The sequence below is a fragment of the Molossus molossus genome, unplaced genomic scaffold (genome assembly GCF_014108415.1).
Source record: "Molossus molossus isolate mMolMol1 unplaced genomic scaffold, mMolMol1.p scaffold_m16_p_23, whole genome shotgun sequence".
Lineage (NCBI taxonomy): Eukaryota > Metazoa > Chordata > Mammalia > Chiroptera > Molossidae > Molossus > Molossus molossus.
The window spans coordinates 21431996-21445255 of NW_023425359.1; the positions used below are offsets into that span (position 1 = coordinate 21431996).

At 40.9% G+C, this 13260-nt stretch overlaps 1 protein-coding gene across 1 annotated transcript in view; it reads right to left on the reverse strand.

The window, feature by feature from the left end:
• BRINP3 (BMP/retinoic acid inducible neural specific 3) overlaps positions 1-12174 on the reverse strand; it is a 197024-nt gene extending 184850 nt beyond the window's left edge. Inside the window, exon 1 of the mRNA XM_036277543.1 lies at positions 11750-12174. The gene's annotated coding sequence lies outside the window, so the exon portion shown is untranslated. The remainder of the gene's footprint in view (positions 1-11749) is intronic.
• Between the last annotated feature and the right edge of the window lie 1086 nt (positions 12175-13260).

The window sequence follows — 13260 nt, forward strand, 5'->3', positions numbered from 1 at the left end:
GTCAGCTTTGGTCCAATTATAGGTCAAAAGATGTATTGTCTATTTTTTTTACCAACTTCCAAGGTTTCTCAACCTCATCCGTCTATTGGTCTTGTCCTTAGAACACAGTAGAATGCCTTTATTTACAGCAGAAAGGCCTTTGCTGAACCACCAGGTAGCCTTATACTTTCCCTGTTTACCCGGGATCATCACAACAATTTTGACAACGCATTTCTAAAGCCCTGAAACATGTTAACTGAGGACACTGTGTAAAGGCAAAGGTCTATGATCCTTGTCCTTGTCTGGACTTGCAGAGTGTGCTTTATAAAGTAATGGTTTCTGCAAATCCCCTTTGAATTTGCATGTAAGTGACAAAATTCTGTTCCTGGCAATGTTACATCCTCCTCACAAACCACAACGACCTGTGATCGAACTGTAACAAACAGCTGAACTGTATTTCCATTTCCAGTCACGTTAGTCAATCCTGATGTCTGTCATCAAGACTTTCATCCCGTTCCTGTACGTAGATTATTTTCTTTATTTCAAACTGTCTGTCTTCTGTTTCACTCCTTTGGTAATAAGAGGCAGTCAAGACTAGCAGTGCCTGGCTATCAGTACATTTTCTGAAGCACCCCGATATTTTGCTCTCTGATTAGACTTTATAACCTCAATATACTGTGCGGAATATCCTGCACCCCAACATTATCCTTCAGTCTCCAACTATTTTTCTTCTGAACTGGAAACAAGTACAATTTGGATCTTACCAAGATACCTTGTTATCTGATCCCGTATGTTGAAATACTGATATAATTTATATTTAAAGTATAAAGAGAACCCAGGTGACCCACTGTGGAGACTGAAGAACAGTCTTTCTGACGTGCTGGGCAGAATTGAAGAGAAAGCTCTCCTTCTCTTCATTGTTTTCTAATCAGTTCTACCGTTTAACTTCCTCTTTATTGGTAGGACAAGATTGTATTGACAGGATCAAGCCAGAGATTAGTGCTCTCTGCAGTATACACTCCTTAGAGGAATAAGAAACCGTCATTAAGATGGAAAACACTTAGGATGTAATGCAGAGGCTCTGTATCACCCAATCAGCTAAAATAAACAACACAGAAGACCATCTGGAACACAGGTTGAGCAGTCAAATGACTAGAACGATTCACTTCCAAGACCCATCTTATCCTAGAGAATGGAATTTAAAACAAGGAAGCTCTCAGTTCTATTAAAAAAAAGAAGAAGAAGAAGAGAAGTGAGAAGGTACCACGGTAATTCATTACTAACAGATTAATATAATATAATGATGAGCTCTTGCTAGTGTAAGCAGATGAAAGGAAACAGCCCATAAAGTTAAAAACAACAACAACAACAACAACAACTTAGATTCAGTGCGTGTCCCGTAACTTGACGGTGTACATGACAGTGTGTTAACCATCACAGGGGTTACAGAAACATAACCCCTGCCAGCAAACCCTTCATAATTTGGTCAAACAAAGGTGTTCGAGAGGGTAATCGTAGCCTATCGTGAAACTTTAGAAGATTCACGAATGGAAAACCATATGGTCTATGGTTATTTTACTATTTTACACACTACCATATTCCAAAGGATTTAAAGTAGTTATTAACCCACAGGAACTAGACATGGCAAAGAAAGCTGATCTACAACAGGTAAACCAATCCAAGGTCAAGTAGGGAAGTCTTTATCTGCCATTCTTCAATGCTCTGTGCACCACCACCTAATGAAGACGGCAGAACTTGCGTGTTTCTAACTGGAGAAAGACTCTTTAGCAATGAACCCTAGAACATCGTACTCAGTTGCCTGAGGTGCTGCAATGGCCTGTCTTTCCACCTGGTAGTTACCCTTACACTGACTGGTGTTGGTAATACTCCAGCCTGTCTAAACTTCTTTCTGTCAATAAGCACCCGATCCCCCCATTCTTTACCGACATACAATTTTGAAAACACTTGATGTTTTCACTATATTACTTTAGAAGTGATATTACGTAATTGAACTTCTTAAATAGCTCACACTGTCTTCCAACTCAGAATGTTATAAAGAACTTAAGTTATAAAGAACTAAATTTCAAAAGCAAAGTAAACCTATATGAAAAAAATAGTCTACACCCTTGAAGAGTGTTTTTTATCTAAAAAGAACCAGCTAGATTTTGAAGGATATTATAAGAATAAATGGGACGTCACCATGTCTGACTTATGGAGACTATTTAATATTAGCTGTACCCAGCATATCATGTACACACTAATGGTAATTTTTAAAATCCTGGGGTCTAAACTTGTCAGAAATTACCTTCTAAGCAATAATAGCAGGAATTGGGATTACAGGACTTATCGGAGACCTAAATTTGGTGATAGATACATTTTCAGTGAACAGTTGATAATTGTGTAGTTTCAAACATTGAGCAAATGCATTGCCGCTTTCAACTTAGACCTCTGCAAATCAGTATCTAAAAGATAGTAAAGGATGTCCAATTGTTATCACTTTTGTGATGAAAGAGTCATGTGAAGACAGATCCAACGTTTGTTTACCTTACTGACTCCACATCATTGATGAGGAAGAAATACTTTTTAGTAGTTAGTACCTGAGGTTTCTATTGGAGTTGCTGATTCTTACTCCACATCAGAGATGATTTTCTTACATAACATCTACCAAGAATGGGTTTGAAAAATAATAATGACATGAGTGATCTTTATTCACTTTGGCCTATCTCCGTATGATTGTAATTTGTTGTTTTGTCTTTGAAATTAGTTAAACAAGAGCTGTGTTAACATATCTACGTTCCACGGATGGGTTGAAGGCACAAAAGAAGACCTACTAGAGTTCACTCTAAGAGGAAACTTGGATGCTGGGAGTTCTATTCCCCACCGTTCTGCCCCTATTCAAACATAATTAGCTTGAGCCCAAACATAAAGACAGCTGCGCATTGGACGTGTCAGTAACCTGCCTTGGATCTAAAAGTTCTCAAATAAGGAGTGACGTCTTGCAAAAAATGTGGTTTGTAAGTCCACAACCTATGTGCCCACTCAAAGATGCTTAAGACAAGTACTTTAGTTTAAAAAAAAATGTTTTAAGATCAATTTTTGAAAGCATGTAGGGTGTCCCTTAAGAAATTGCTCAGTGTTCCCTTTTCCTTAGCTATTAACTTTAAGTTTCAGTTCCCAGAGATGACTGAATTCTCTTTTCTTAGTCCCCATTTGAGAAACAAAAAGTGCTGTGTTGGGGTGATTGTGAATGACAGGTTGAAACGTTCAGTAGGTAGAAAAGAGTATGTCTTATACATCCAGAAAACTCGGATTCCATCCTAATTGCTTATCGAAGAAAATTTTTGAATTAAAATTCACAAGTTTTTTTTTTTGTTTTTGTTTTTTGTTTTTTTTACAGCTCTATTTATAGTGAAATTTGTCACAGGGAACAAAAAATATACTTTCCACTTGCCGTGGTTCATTGATAACTTGGAAGTCCTTTCAATTCTTTTAGAAACTCTAGCCTTCTTCTATATTATTCCATGGCATAGTCTAAGAAATATGACATCACATTTATACAATGCACTATAACTTTGCCATTGTATACTACTGACTGGTCTAAATGGAGAGTTAGAAAGTCTATTATTATAAACTCAGGTAGAGCCATTCAATATAAATGTTTTGAACAAGGCAGACTTGATCGACATGTTAACACATTTGGCATTATACAATACAAGGTTGAGAAAAGCATAGGTTAATTATCTTAAGAAAACATTGTTTTCACAACCTTACTCCATGATTTATTCAATGTTTAATGATGTTCTTCTAAAAATGTAGACTGAGTTTATTATGATTTCAGGTGTTCACTTCTGGCAAAGACTGTTCTACCATCTCTATGCATATACTACGGGGCTGATTTCTCAAACCATCAGAAAGGTCACCACACTGAAAGACACAAAGGCCACTGGAATGTTTTGTCTATCCCAGGAACTCCCTGATTGAATTCACTCTTCTTCTCTATTTACTTCAGCTAAGACAGAAGCAGCATCTGCACACAATGATAAATTGCATGTAGAAAAGCATTCACACAAACTGGAATCTTCAAAATATATGCATGTCAAAGATACTACCAACTGTGAAGCACACATCCCTTACAAGCAATCTGCAAATGTGGTTTTCTGATATGATGCTCAGGTGAACTCATGATTCAGGTTTGAAATTCATTCTATAATTTGCTATAATCACTTTCTGCCAAACTGGCTTGTGGTCATCACTTGATGTATTTAATTTTTTTAAAAAATTTTTAATTTATTGGGGTGACATCAGTTAATAAAATTATATAGGTTTCAGGTGTGAAATTTCATAATAAATCATCCGCATATTGTATTGTGTTGACCTCACTCATATGTGGAATCTAATGAACAAAATAACAAACAACAAAGAAACAGACTCATAGAGAACAGACTAACAGCTGTCATGGAAAAGGGTGGTTTGGGGCTAGGGAAAACAGGTGAAGAAATTAAGGAAAAAAACTCACTTGATATATTTTAAAGAAAATAATTTTTGGTTGTGAATGGGTGGGTATTTAATAAGTCTATAGAGTATCAGTGTGTTTATATTCTGACCACTATTTGACATTGAAAATCTGATATGTATGTTTACTCAACTCTGGTCTTCTCAAGGCTAGATTGGATTGTTTTGGGGTAGTGCAATAGTTTGGAGATAGCTTTTAAAATTAGCAAAATGCAAGACTCTAGAAAAGTTCATAAAAAACAGCTCAATCCTGATGAGGATGGCTAATATTCACAGAAATCAGAAAGAATAAGTCTATCTATGAGGTATTCTTTCACAATAAATCTATAATGGAATTTAAATGGAACACAGAATTATGAGACAATAATTCTTATAGAGCAGAGAGCTACAATACATTTGAAGGTAATTTTAACAAATTTATTAATTTAATCAATAAATGTATATTTTATAGATTTAATTTTCTGGGACTGTAAAACGGTAGTTTCTTTTTTAGCTATTAAAAGAAACGTGTGATGCTTTGGGTACTGTTAAAAGCATCCACATATCAGTAAATTAGGGTTTAGGCATTAAAACAAATACTCTTAAAATTAATTATAATAAAAAGTAGGTCACTCTGAGGATAAATTGTATTGTTAACTCTAAATTTAGTAAAAATTAAAATTTTTTAAAAATTATGAATTATATTTAAAAATAGTAATGAATATAGGATGAGAACCTATGAGATTTCTTAATTTATTATATTGCATGTCATTTTTCCACATCTGAATTTATACTTCTTGGTTAAAAATAAAAAATTTTTAAATCAACAAAACTATGTATTCCATGGTAAAATACCTAGTAATTCACTCAGTTCATTGAAAATATGTTAGTCATATCTTTCAATCTTGGGGGGAAAGTGGTTAGAAAGTCATCACTGGGTTTAATCCAATTATTAGAGTATCGAGTAGTTATTCATAACTTGTTACATTGAATGCAAAGTTGAGAAATATCTCAGAGTTGTTTGCATGAACACATTATTTCAAACATTAATCACAGAAGTGTGGATTCATAGTTTGTGAAATAATTCTCTTTGGAGACACTGTAACCGGATTGGTTTGCCAATGAGTAATTGGATATAAATATTCCTAAGGACTCATCGAATCATGCATTGAAATGGTAGTGATAAAAAAACTTTAAATATTGTTGATGAGAATATTTGATGACCAATATAAATGGTTAGAGTGGTTATTTGATATCACTAAGAAAAAATGAAGAAGGAAAAAGGAAAATGTTAGGCCAGATACTTCCAGATACATTTTCACCAGAAAGACCATCAGAGTTCATGATGAAATTTCATCTTCCGGAACCATTTCTAGATTCTAGAACAGAATGAACATTACTAAACTATCCCTTTCTTTTAAGAGTCAAGATCATCCATTAGCAACCAACAATATTAAAACAAAATCATTTTTTGGTCTTGTTCTCCTTTGGAACTTAGAAAATGGAAACATTAAAATCATAAAAGCATATAGGAATGTGTATAGAAAATGGTCAAAATTACACTCCTAAGTTTCTCAATGAAGTTACCCAAGTAGTTGATAAATAAAAACAACAACGATGCCAGATGTCACCTAATTAACTCTGGTAAGCTGAACATACCTTATAAAACAAGTCAGGAATTAATGGCCTTTTTTTTTGAGTTTAGCATTATTGAAAGTTGTTACCTAAGACTATTTTGATCTTGCTATCAATTAAACTGATAGAGATCATTAGGTCAACAATTTAATTCTGCTAAGAAATCAGACTTTCCTTTTACTGAATGATACTGAGAAGTCAAGCAATTAATTAAGAGCAATTAATTCTGTGAGAGTGACTATTCTCCCAGAATTGCATTAACCAAGGTAAATATAATATAAATAAGAACTAATGTGCCTTAAAGAGTGTATTTTTTAATATTTTATTTTCAGCTGCACAATATCAAAACAAAAGGAATATTATTTAAACTCATTAGACACCATGACACCATAAACTAAGAATATTTTATACTAATATTCAATGAAAAATAAGTTGAGTCAACATTACTTTTTGCACAGAAAGAGAACTTTGTTCCAAAAGAAAGAAATACATCAAACATAAATACCTTTTTCAGAATATATTTTGTTTTCATAATGTTTGCCTTTTTAAAGCATTCTCATCTCATGTCATTTTATCTACAAGAATACTGTAAAGTAGATATTGTTTCCCCCAAGTGGGAGATGAGGCAAATAAATAGAAAGTGGTCAAGAACTCTCACTAGGATCGCATTAATGAGGTAGACCTAGAAATGAAATTGGGAAGGGGATCCCAGATCCTTCTCGCTCTGCTTTTCACAATAACCAGTATGAGGAGGTGACGAGAAACATGTCACCGATCTTCTAGAAGTGCCTCATTAATCATGTCATAATCATATTTTGCAATATCTTTAGATAAAAGATAAATCAGCGCTACACCTGCAGAATGGTGTGACGTTTCTGTTTGTGTATGGACTTTCAATACTAATGTCCAATTTTTGACATGACTAAAATTTTAGACACTCTTGTCACAGGAAATATAAGATGCTGAAGTATAGTTTCATAACAAAGCATCAAAGTTTTGAAATCCTACCAGTTGAGTTCTTTGCACGTCTAGAGGTAAGGCCAATATTATGTATGCATGTGTGTAGATAATACACACACGTGCGTGTGCTCCACACACACTCTCATAGAGTGTCAACGGTTTCTTCCAACTTAAGTTTGATTCACTTAACTAAAATACACCAATCATTTTGCATAAAGAATATCAAGATGGACTATATTTTATTAAAATGTACAATGCCATTATAGTGTTGAGTTTATTAAAAGAAAATATCTCATGAGAGCCTAGAATCACGTTATCTGATTCAATGATAAATAAAATCAATCATATGTGGTACCATGTCTATTTCACTTGGAAAACATTATTATTAATGCATCATAGGTTTAAAATAAATACTTCCTCTCTCCACCCAAAAATGGAGATACACACACACACACACACACACACACACACACATGCACACACACAAGCTCACACATACAATGAGCAAGTTCACTACAACAAAACCCTAGAAGGTAAAATGCAAAGGAACTGAAGAATTGGACTTTATTGATAAATTGCTTTCTCCGGGGGAAGTAGAAACTACTTCTTGCATCAAACTTTAAAGAAAGAACTAAAACTTTGCAATTTTATGACCCAAAGTTGCAATTATCTTTCATATTTCCTCAAGATATTATCAGTGAGCCTTCAAGCAGAAAAATTATTGATCAGGCACCTATGTCAATAAATGTAAGCACTAAACATATTTCCAGAGAAAATCTTAAAGAATACAATTTCTTAGAGAAGAGAAAATGTTAGAAATAAAATAAATAGTTTTAGGATAGTGTCTTATTAATATTTTTGACTTCAGTGTGTGGGGCCCCAGAGTCCTTCAACAGGTAAGTACAACAAAAATAATATTCATAATAATAACAAATTTTGTTTTGTCACTTTAATTGACTTTTTTGTTAAATCTGATAATAAAAGATATCTATTGGCTGCTAAAATTATACATCTACAAAAAACTTGGAATTTCGAAAAGCTTTATTTATAGGAGATTTGCCATTATTTTAAAAATGTGTTCAGATTTTATTTTTCAGTTTCCAAATGGGGTCACATATAAAATTGCCTTAGGGCAAACTCTGATCATACTATTTGACAAACCAATCAACTCCCCACTCTGAGGATTTTTTAATTAAAAAAAATAATAACACAAAATATCCATACCTATGAAGGAGTCAGAATTAACCTACTAGTTCAAGATGCCCTTAATTGTTCTCCACATGTCCTTTATATATTAAGGTCTGTGACCTTAAGAACAAGCATTGGTTTAAGGCATTTCTGGTGCTATCATCTTAAATACTTCAGTGGGGTTATGCATCCCTCCCTCTAACTCTCTCCTCCCCCCTCCCCATTTTCCCCTCTCACCTTGGCCCACTTTATGATTTTTGCAACATTGTTAAACATTTAAATCAATGCAAGTTAAACCTTTAAATGACTGCATGCATGTTAAAGATGTAAATGGAATTAAAACGGTCCACGAATGTGAATATGACGAAGTTATGCATCAAAGCAGAACCATCTGAAAATACATATATTCCATCGCTTGAAACAGAAAAGAAAAAAAAAAGATCACCGGATGGGTCAAACACAGGTGATACGATTGTCAGTCAAGGGTAGGCAATCAGTCCTTACCTGCTTAACTGCTTGATGACAGACACCTCTAAAAGGCACACCAAGAAAAAGTCCCCCACACCTGAATCATCCGCCTTCCAAGCTGCGGTGACAGTTTTATACCCTGGCGCTGTTTTCTTTGCTTACACGCATTTGAAAGGCTAGAACAGTTGTCAGCAATCCCAGGCTTATTGAGCAGCCCTGGCCACCCCCTTTCTCCTCTGCAGCCCCGGGTGGGCGGCTCACGCAGCTGGAAACAGGCATCTCATCTCCGGAGAGAGCCTCCCCAGCCGGGTTCCCTCCCATCCGAAGGAGGTCCCTGCTCTACAGAGCTCCCCACGTTCTCCACCTGGTGCAAAGTAAAATGGTCACTGGTTCAACTCTCGGGGACTAGGAGAACAGCCATCGGGACTGTGCCACTGCTTGGGGGCGACCCAGAAGTACCCGGCGGCCAGGCAGCACCCCCGCTCCCGGTGGAAGCCGAGGACAGGGCCCCGGTCCCAAACGCTCCGACCTCCCACCCCACCCCCAGGAAAGGGGATCCAGAAAAATAAAAGCCCAACTGGAAAGCGGGTATCATAGAAGCTCAAGGGCTCCCCACCTTCACTCTTGGTGTTGAACTTCAACCTTATCGTCCAAACTGCAGCTCCAAGTTGCAATCAGCTCCCCCAGCCCGCCGCCCTCCAGATCCCTGCCCGTTGGGGGAGGAGGGCGGGAGGGAGGGGTGGTCAGCAACACTTTAACCTGGAGCCTGAGAAGTCAGTTCAGCATCCGAAACCCAACTCAGCAAGTCGGAGGAAGACGGCGGGTCGGGTTCTCCCAAGCAGGCTGAAGAGCCCTCATTGATTAGTCTTGGAGGAGAGCTCATTAAAAATTAATTAATTAACACAAACGCAGAAGGGCGTTGATAAGCGGTGCTCTGGCTCCCAAGTCTGTCCTCTGGCACAGTTCAGAGGGTTTTGCTCAAGTGCGGCCAGAGGAAGGCTGGAAATGGAGCCTTCAGCAGGGACGAACCCCCCTGGCGCGCCCCGCGCCCCGGGCTGCCAGTGCCCTCGGCGGGCAGCGGTTCGCCGCAGGGCTGAGAGCGGAGCCTGTCCCTGCCCGCGAGGGTCACTCCCACACCCGGCGCCGAGCCCGCGGCCAGCCAGTCGGCCGGGCGCCTGGTCCCCCGCGCTCCGTGCGACCGGGGGGCTTAGGCGTTGCCAGGAGCTGCGGAGACCCAGGCACAGGCGCCTGTTGCTAGTCCTCTGGCTGCAGCGTCTTAGGCTGCAGGAGCCTCTGGGATGAGCATTTCCCCCTCCCCAAGCCCGGCAGGGAGGTGATAATCCAACCCAACGCACTTACCCCAGGCCACGCTGGTGCCTTTCTGGAGAAGACTAGCTGAAGAAGAGATCTCACTGCACCGAAAGTTGGTCCCCCCTCCCTCCACCCCTGCGCAACAGCGGCAGCCCTCCGAGGGGAGGTTGGAGTTGGTGAATTACGCTAAACCCTGGTTTCTTCAGCTGAAGTCACGGACGCTGATGGCACTTGTCAGACAGGACGACCAGACAGGGACAGAGGCTGGGGAGAAACTAGTGACGGGTGCGGGGCGCCTGGGTGGACCACACCGTCAGCCCTGTTCTCGGGGTGGGAGCCAAGAGGGAAAACCCTTGGATCCCCAGACTGGGGGATGGGCCAGGCTGCAGCTGGAACCCTGAGGTCTGGAAGCTAAAGGGGCTTTTGAATTGAAGAAGCGCTGCTCGGGTTGGGTTGTGGAGTCAGGAGTCAGCCATCAATGACGACGGGAATAGTTCTTTCCGAGAATTTTTTGGGTTTTTTTTTTGGGGGGGGGGTGTTTATGTTCTAAGCAAAAGGAAGAAAGAAGGAAAGAAAAAAAGCTTGAACAATAGGCTCTCACCTCCATCCATCTCAATAAAGAGAAATGTTGTTGAAACCAGAACCTTGTTCTGGGGGGGGGGAGCCCTAAACCTCAGTATTCATTAGATTGCTGATACTGGCAGGCTTGGCATTTAATGAATACCATGTCTTTATCAATGTACAAAGTAAAAGCTAAGATTTGAATGTTTCCCAACACACCTATACTTAAAGGGGAAGTGATCATCATAACTGTCAGTTAAGCACCCCCCCCCCCCAGACACACACAAATGACATAAATGCAAAAAAGAAAAAACAAAACAAAACCCTGACATTAACATACTTACTAAAAATTGAGTCTGGGGTTGAACAAGTGTGGAGTGAGAAAATTACATTTTTCATATAAAGTCTGTCCCTGAATTTCAATTTATTAGAACGGAGATAATCAATGCTTTCTTCAGGCTCCCTTCCTCTGAAATGAGCACATCGTGTCCAATGAACTGTCCACCAGATAAATTCACAAAATCAGAAATGCACTCCCACATATGATTCTTGGATGGAAATACAGTGCCCAAAATAATGTGTTTGTGTGTGATGTAAGAAAATCACAAATGGTGCACTGGAAACTCACACCCCTTACCATACAGGGGCGCTTAGTGTCCTGCTAAAGCCATAAAAATACACTTTACACAAGTCCTCCCTCGGTCGTGTAATTGCTGGCAATGAACAAACCCTGACCTAAGCACCCTTCTGCTGACCAGAGACTAGTGAGCTCTCCCAGACCCTGGAGTGGTCAGAAGGTCTCTTTTAAGCTCACTCTTAGATAAGCATAAAATTTGACCTTTCAAATGGTATAGGAATGGGTGCCAAGAAGCACTAATGGGAGGTGGGGAGGGATGGCTAATGTGTCCTATGGCCTGTAATAGAAATGAGGACTGAAATAAATATGAAATGTAAAGGATGATGGGGTGATTCATTACATGGGCTGGATCTCAGCACAAGTGCAACTGACATACTAATTAAACATGGTCGCATAGATCTTTGAGTTCTGAAAGTCACAAAAAATGTTTTTAAAAAATGGCACTTTTAAAACAAACATAGCTTAGTAAAAATAACAGCAGCAATACGTCTCTAAGAACGTGTAAAGAGGATAACTTACCAGAGGAAATTTCGGGAAGCAAGATGACAGTGAGCAAATATATATCCAGAATTCAAATAGATACTCCATGATCTCCCAAATCAAGGTAGAGGGATGAGCTGCAGGCTGGCGGAACTTTGAAATAACCAGCAGTTCCTGGTGGCATGTAACCGAGTGAAAACCAGTTACTCGGGGAGCCAAGAACCCCCAAGGAAGGGAAACTAAATGGGCAGGAGGTGGGTTTTATTGGGAGGTGGGTGGGAGGGGGCTTATGTGTAATGATCCTCAGGCAGACAGCATGAAAAATCACGGAGTCTACATCCCCAGCAGAGTTGGAGGAGAGCGGAAGCCCCGTCACCCCAGAGAACAGGAGGTGGGATACGGATACATCTGCAAAGAGGAGTAGAAGGATGTGTTGAAGACAAGGAGATGAAGAGAGAACTAGTGAGCAGGGCTGTAGGCATCCGGACAGATAGCGCAGCAAGAATGATTGAGGCTGCTGGGGAGGATCCAATGAGAATTCAAGAGGGTACTAGCTCGGAAATCCTGCTCTCTCTGCACACTCGCAGTGCTTTCGGAGTTACCTGCGTCGGGAACAGCATGATTAGGATTAATAGTATTCCATCAGTGCGTTTCACTAGGGTTTCCCTTAAACCCTCTCGGCCCCTGCAGCTGGGGGAGGCGCAGTCAAGGAGCCCAGCACAGCCCGTCTTCCCCCTCCCCCTGCCCCCGTGAACCACAGTGGTCACTTTAGGATGACCAGATCGTCAGCATTTGGGGGAGGGGGGCTCGGAGGGCGGAAGATGCGGCTGCGGCCGAGTCGCGGTCGGGGGCGCTGCGCCCGAGGCTCCGGCGAGGGGACCCGGCGCCGCGGTTAGAAGCGCAGCTGCCGCAGCGGGAGCTCTCCCGGGTGCTGATTTCTCGAGAAGCCCGCGGCCCGAGGCTCAAGGCAACCGCCTTCCCTCAGATACCTCGGCTGCAAATGCAGAAGCTAGAGCTTTGGAGGCGGTGGGGACCGTCCCTGGGGGAGCAGGTGGAAGGCCGGGAGGCTCCTGCGTCCCCTCCGAGTCCCGCTCAGCTCCCCAGGGACGCGCTGGAAATGGCTTTGCTGCAGAAGCGTTCTTTCCCGCTTTCGCTTCCCGCCACCGCACAGACGACGGCCTGTCTGATCGATCCGGTAAGATCGCCATTCCTTCCCCCTTCCCACTCCACGGTCCCATCCCTGCTCCACGCCCAAATTCCAAACCCAAAGTCCCATTCCTGCTGCAAGACCAAACCCCAAACCCCGATTCTCTCTCCCTCTCTCTTTCCACTCGGGACCTTCCCTTTCCTCTTTCAAACCGAGGTCCCCTGCGGAATTGCTTGTGTGACTGAGAGGCTGGCGAGTCTCCTGGATGATTTATATTGGGGCTGTCAAGTGGATCCCACTGGGTACCCCGGGACCCTCCTTAGGGGGCACCCCTCCTTCCTGGGCTCACCCCGGAGCGGCGATCAGGATGAGGAGCGCTGTGGGAGTCTTGCCCTCCACTCTG